The sequence below is a fragment of the Rhinopithecus bieti genome, unplaced genomic scaffold, assembly GCF_001698545.2.
Source record: "Rhinopithecus bieti isolate Rb0 unplaced genomic scaffold, ASM169854v2 scaffold_11273, whole genome shotgun sequence".
NCBI lineage: Eukaryota > Metazoa > Chordata > Mammalia > Primates > Cercopithecidae > Rhinopithecus > Rhinopithecus bieti.
The window spans coordinates 690,066-697,544 of NW_016806694.1; the positions used below are offsets into that span (position 1 = coordinate 690,066).

Below are 7,479 nucleotides of genomic sequence, written 5' to 3' on the forward strand. Positions count from 1 at the left end.
ACTTAAATAATCCCTCAATGCAAAGATGTAGACTACATCCACAAGAAACAACTGTGAACAGGGAACCATGACCTCCTCAAATAGAAAAAGCAAGGAACCAGTGACTGACCCTAATAAGATGGCAATATGTGAGCTCTCGACCAAGAATCCAAAACTGCAGGAGTTTTTTGTTTGTTTTTAGAGACAGAGCCCAGGCTGGGATGCAGTGTCATGATCTTAGTTCACTGCAACCTCAAACTCTTGGACTCAAGCAATCCTCTCAAGTAGCTAGGACTACAGGCGTATGCCACCATACCTGGCTAATTTCTTTTTTAATTATCTTTATGTAAAAATGTAGTCTCACTATTTTTTTCCAGCCTGGTCTCAAACTCCTGGCCTCAAGTAGGTCTCCTATCTCAGCTTCTCAAAGCACTGGGATTATAGGTGTGAGCCATCATGCTCAGCCCAAAACTGCAGTTTTAAGGAAACTCAATGATCTTCATGATAACACAGAAAAGCAATTGAGAAATTTAACAAAGAGATTGAAATAATTAATAAGATCACACACAACTCTTAGAAGTGAGAAATACATGTACTGAACTGAAAAGTTACTAGAGGCTCTCAACAGCAGAATGGATGAAGCACAAGAAAGAATCAATGAGGCCGAAGACAGCCTATTTGAAAATACATAGTATGAGGAGAAAAGACAAAAAAAAAGAGTGAAAAGGAACAAAGATTACCTATAAAATATAGAAAATTACTTCAAAAAAAAAAAACAAGAATTATTGGTGTTCAAGAGGGAGTTGAACAAGAGTAAGGGGAGTAGAAAGCATATTCAAAAAGAAAAATAGAAAACTTTCCCAAACTTGAGAAAGATATAAATAACCAGGTACAAGAAGGTAAGAGATCACCAGATTTGATTCAAGTAAGACAAACTCTGAAAGGTCAAGAACAAAGAAAAGTCCTAAAACCAGCAAGAGAACAGAAGTAAATCACACATAAAGAAGCTACGATTTGTCCAGCAACAGACTTCTCACTGGCAACCATACAAGCCAAGAGAGAGTGAGACCACATTTTCAAAGTGATGAAAGAAAAAAAACCCTGCCATTCAATAATACTGTACCCAGCAAAGTTGTCCTTCAAATATGAAGAGATAGTCTTTTTCAAACAAAACTGAGAGTTCACCACCACCACACCCATCTTACAAGAAATGCTAAAGATAGTTCTTTAATCTGAAAAAAAAAAACACTAAAATGCCAAAAGAAAAAAATAAAAAATGAAAAAGAGTTGAAGGTATAAAACCTACAGAAAAAATTAAGTATTCAGCTCAGACAAACCCAGTATACCCTAATATTGCAATTGTGTTGTGCAGTCCTCTCATAGTTCTAGCACGAAGTCCAAAAGACAAATATATCAAAAACAATAATAGTTATAGCAGCCAGTTAAGAAATAGATAATGTAAAAATATGTAAATTGAGACAACTAAAAGTTAAAATATGGGGGGATGGAGTTAAAGTGCAGTTATTTTTTTTCTTTGTAATCTAAGTTGTCATCTCTTTAAAATAACTTATAAGATGCTTTTTATAAACTTCATGGTAGCCATAATCCAAAACCTATATAGATTTCCTAAAAATAAGAAGAAACAAATTAAAACATGCTACAAGACAAAGTAAGTTAACAACAAAAGAAGGTAGTAAGAAAGGAAGAAAAGGAGAAAGGATGTACAAAACAATCAGAAAACAAGCAACAGAATGACAGTAGTAAGTCCTCACTTATGATTAATAACACTGAATATAAAAGGACTCAGTCCTCTTAGATAAAAGGCATAAAATGGCTGAATCAATAAAGAAACAAGACCCAAATATATGCTGCCTACAAGAAACCACCTTCACCTATAAAGACACACATAGATTGAGGGTGAGGGGGTAGGAAAAGATATTCCATGGGACTGGAAACTAAAAAAGAGCAGATGTAGCTATATTTATCTCAGACTACAAATCAAAGACTAAAAAGATACAAAGAAGGTCACCGTTTAATGATAGAGTAAATTCAGCAACAGAATATAACAATTATAAATATGTATGCACCCAATACCAGAGCACTGAAGTCTATAAAAGCAAACATTAACAGATCTAAACGGAGAGATAGACTGAAATGTAATAGTAGGGGACTTTAACACCCTACTCATTAATGGACAGATCATTCAGAGAGAAAGTCAAAAAAAAAAAAATTTAAACTATACCCAAGACTTACTAGGCCTAACTGACATTTACAGAACATTTCACCCAATTATTGCATTCTTTTCATCAGCACATGGGAATAATCTCCAAAATAAACCGTATCTTAGGCCACAAAACAAGTCTCAACAAATTCAAAAATGCAGAAATCATATCAAGTATGTGTTTCTGACCATGATGGAATAACAGTAGAAATCAATGAGGAACCTCAGAAACTTCACAAGTACATGGAAATTAAACATTGTGCTCCTGAACGATCAATGGGTTAAGGAAGGAATTTAAAAGGAAATTTAAAAATTTCTTGAAACAAATGAAAATGAAAATACAACATACCACAATCTATGGCACGTGGCAGAAGCAGTACTAACAGGGAAGTTTATAGCAATAAATGGCTATATCAAAAATATAGAAAGACTTCGAATAAACAACCTAAAATACACCTCAAAGAATTAGAAAAGCAAGAACAAACCAAACCCAAAATTAGTAGAAAGAAAGAAATCATAAAAATCAGAGCAAAATAAACAAAATTGAGACTTAAAAAAACACAGAAATCAACAAAATGAAAATTGTGTTTTTTTTGGAAAGAAAAGATAAAAGTCTTCAGCTAGACTAAGAGAAAAATGAAAGAAGACCCAAATAGATAAAATTAGAAACAAAAAAGGAGACATAACAACTAGGCCACAGAAATACAAAGAATCATTGCAGACTATTGTGAATAACTACATGGCAACAAATCAGAAAGCATAGAAGAAATGGATACATTCCTGGCCACATTCACCCCATCAAGACTGAACCATGAAGAAATAGAAAACTTCAACAAACCAAAAATGAGTAAGAAGATTAAAGCCATAATAAAAAGTTTTCTGTGAAAAAAAGAAAGAAAGTGGCCAGGTGCAGTGGCTCACCCCTGTAATCCCAGCACTTTGGAAGGCTGAGGTGAGCAGATCATGAGGTCAGGAGATCAAGACCATCCTGGCTAACACGGTGAAACCCCGTCTCTACTAAAAAATACAAAAAACTAGCCAGGCATGGTGGCGACGCCTGCGCCTGTAGTCCCAGTTACTCGGGAAGCTGAGGCAGGAGAATGGTGGTGAACCCGGAGGCGGAGCTTCGCAGTGGAGCTGAGATCCCGGCCCTGCACTCCAGCCTGGGCAACAGAGTGGGACTCTGTCTCAAAAAAAAAAAAAAAAAAAAAAAAAGCCCAGACATAATGGCTTCACTGTTGAATTCTACCAAACGTTTTACAAAGAACTAGAACCAATTCTACTCAAACCCCTAAAAAAAAATTGAAGTAGAGGGAATACTTCCTAACTTGTTCTCTGAAGCCAGCATTTCCCTGATACCAAAACCAGACAAGGACACAACAAAAAAAGAAAATGGTAAGTCAGTATCACTGATTAAACATAGAGGCAAAAATATTCAACAAAATACTAGCAAATTGAATTTAACAACACATTAAAGTGATTTTTCAACATGGTCAAATGGGATCTATCCCAGAGATGCAAGGATGGTTTAACATATGCAAATCAATAAATGTGATACATCACATTAATAGAACCAAGAACAAAAACTATATGATCATCTCAACACATCCAGAAAAAGCATTCAATAAAACTCAGCATCCCTTTATGATAAAACCCATCATCAAACTCAGTATAAAGGGAACATACCTCAAAATAATATAGGCTATATATAACAGTTCCATAGCTTATATGGTACTGAATAGGGAAAAATTGAAGACCCTTCCTCTAACATATGGAACAACTCAAAAAACACCTACTTTCAACCCTTTCTTTTTTTGAAACAGAGTCTCGCTCTGTCACCCAGGCTGGAGTGCAGTGGTGTGATCTCAGCTCACTGCAACCTCCACCTCCTGGGTTCAAGTGATTCTCATGCCGCAGCCTCACAAGTAGCTGGGATTACGGGCATGCACCACTGTGTCTGACTAATTTTTCTATTTTTAGTAGAGACGGGGTTTCTCCGTGTTGCCCAGGCTGGTCTTGAATTCCTGGCCTCAAGCAATCTGTCTACCTCGGCCTCCCAGAGTGCAGAGATTACAGGTGTGAGCCTCTGCACCTGGCTACTTTCACCATTTTTATTCAACATAATACTGTAAGTCCCAACCAGAGCAATTAGGCAAGGGAAAGAAATAAATGACATCCAAATTTGAAAGAATTAAGTCAAATTAGCATTTTTCACAGATGACGTGATCTTACACTTAGAAAAATCTAAAGACTCCACCAAAAGACTGTTAGAACTGATAAACAAATCCAGGAAAGTTGCAGGATACAAAATCAACATACAAAAATCAGTAGGAGTTACATATGCCAAGAGTAAACAATCTGAACAAGAAATCAAGAAAGAAATCTGGGAGCCTGCATTTTCTCCAGTACTCACTGGAGGCCAACTGCTGAGGTATTTGGCTGTTATAAATAAAGTTGTGATGAACACGCGTACAAGTGTTTGTATGGACATAAGCTGTTATTTCTCTTGAGTAAATACCTAAAAGTGGGATTTCTGGAGTTTTACTACCCTTGGATGCTACTGTTGATATGTAAAAGACTGAGGAACAGTTTGCTAATCTGCACATTGTTAAACGTTCCTCAGGAACCAAAAAGCCCACTTAACTTCTTGGCATAGACATATCAAAGACTGTGCAAGCAGGAAAATAAAACTTGGTTGCGGTTTTATATTCTAATGGATCGATCAGAATATATGATAGAGAAAGATTAAATGTACTCTGAGAATTTAGTGGATATCCTGGACTTCTTAATCGAGTGAAATTTGTGAATTCCTGTGACCGTGTATATTCAGGATATACTGATGGCACTGTAAAATGTTGGGAAGCTCGAATAGCCAGTGACAAACCTGTCCAGCTCTTCGAGGATTACCCTTCCAATACTTTTATCCATTTTAATATTAACTGTAATGATCACATTATTTGTGCTGGTACAGAAAAGTTGATGATGACGTATGGTTCGTGTTTTGGGATGCAAGGATGAATTCTCAGGATTTACGTACAACTAAAGACGCGATTGGTGCATATTCAGAGACACATAGTGATGATGTCACTCAAGTACGTTTCCATCCCAGCAATCCCAACATGGTAGTCTCAGGTTCATCTGATGGCCTGGTAAATGTATTTGATATTAATGTTGATAATGAGGAGGATGCACTGGTTACAACCTGTAACTCAATTTCATCAGTCAGCTGTACCAGTTGGTCTAGGAAAGGTTACAAACAGATATACCGCATGACACATGGTGGAAGATTTTATTGGTGGGATCTTAATCATCTGGGAATAGGGAGAAAGGGGTTTTTCTTCAATGGGTCTAGAGTTTCAGTTTTACAAGATGAAAATTTCTAGAACTCTGATGCACACAAGGTACTTACAGTGAACACTACTAAACTGTGTGCCTAGAAACGGTTAAAATGGTAAAATTTATATGTTTTTGTCCACAATTTTTAAAAAAGAAGTTGTATGATGACATAGACCATTGCTATATCTCCAGGGTCTAACACAAGTCTGGCACATAATAGGTGTGAACTAAATACTTGCTAAATGAAGGAATTCATAACTATAAAGCCTATGGTCTTAATTATTGTGGAATATTCTCTTTCTAAAATAGTAATAACCATTATATATATATAAATTGTTATTTCTAGCATGAGGGAGGGAACTGGGTATTGGAAACAACAGATGGAAGTTAGACTAATCGGAAGGTACCTTCCTTTGTTGTTGATTTCGATTCCTTTGTTTTAGATTTGATTTTAGAACCATGTAAACATTTTATATAATAATTAGAAATCAATATTAAATAAAAAATGTAAAAGCAATCCACAAAATAAAACAAAATAAATGAAATTAACATTTAGCATTTTCTTTTGTGACTGGCTTATTTCACTTAGTGTACTATCCTCAAGGTTCAAGGATTGTGTGTTAATTCCATTTTTAATTGTTTGAGGAATCTCCATACTGTTTTCCATAGCAGCTGCACTGCTATGGTTTGGATATGGTTGGTTTGTTTCCGTCAAACATCATGTTGAAACTTAATCCTCAATGTGTCAGTGTTGAGAGGCGGGGTCTAGTGAACCGTGTTTGGGTGATGGGGGCAGATCCTTCATGAACGGCTTGGTGTCGTTTTTGCGACGAGTTCTTGCTCTGTGAGTTCCTGTGGGAGCTGGTTGTTAACTAGAGCCCGGCACCGTCCGCTTTGCCCCCTTGCTTCCTCTCTCGCCGTGTGGTCTCCGCACATGCTGGCTGTTCTTCACTTTCCGCTTACGGCATTCTTCCCCCTGCTAAGTTTGTTTTAGTTTGTTTTGTTTTCTAATTTCTTGAAGCGTAAAGTTAGGTTGTTGATTTGAGATCTTTGCTATTTCTTAATGCACGTGTTCTGTGCTGTAAACTTTTTCCTCAGTGCCACTTTCCTGCTTCCATGACTTGTTACGCGTGTTTCATTGTCACTTTTCTCAAGATTATTTTGTAATTTCCTTTGTGTTTCTTCTTTGACCCGTTGGTTGTTCAGAGCGTGTTGTTTAATTTCCACATATTTGGGGATTTTCTCCTTGTCCTACGACTATTGGTGTCTAGTTTCATTCCACTGTGGTTTAGAAAGATGCTTTGTATGACCCCATCAGTCTCGCTCTGTGGCCCGGGCTGGAGTGAGCGGCGCCATCTCAGCTCACTGCAAGCTCCGCCTCCCGGGTTCCCGCCATTCTCCCGCCTCAGCCTCCCGAGTAGCTGGGACTACAGGCGCCGCCACCTCGCCCGGCTAGTTTTTTGTATTTTAGTAGAGACGGGGTTTCACCGTGTTAGCCAGGATGGTCTCGATCTCCTGACCTCGTGATCCGCCCACCTTGGCCTCCCAAAGTGCTGGGATTACAGGCGTGAGTCACCACGCCTGGCCCGATCTTCTTAAATTTGTTAAGAATTTCTTTTGGGGGCCGGGCGCGGTGGCTCAAGCCTGTAATCTCAGCACTTTGGGAGGCCGAGACGGGCGGATCACGAGGTCAGGAGATCGAGACCATCCTGGCTAACACGGTGAAACCCCGTCTCTACTAAAAATACAAAAAACTAGCCGGGCGAGGTGGCGGCGCCTGTAGTCCCAGCTACTCGGGAGGCTGAGGCAGGAGAATGGCGTGAACCCGGGAGGCGGAGCTTGCAGTGAGCTGAGATCCGGCCACTGCACTCCAGCCCGGGCAACAGAGCGACACTCCGTCTCAGAAAAAAAAAAAAAGGGCCGGGCGCGGTGGCTCAAGCCTG

General features: G+C 38.6%; 1 pseudogene; it reads left to right on the plus strand.

The window, feature by feature from the left end:
* Window positions 1-4,768: 4,768 nt before the first annotated feature.
* LOC108533100 (WD repeat-containing protein 89-like) overlaps window positions 4,769-7,479 on the plus strand; it is an 8,218-nt pseudogene continuing 5,507 nt past the window's right edge.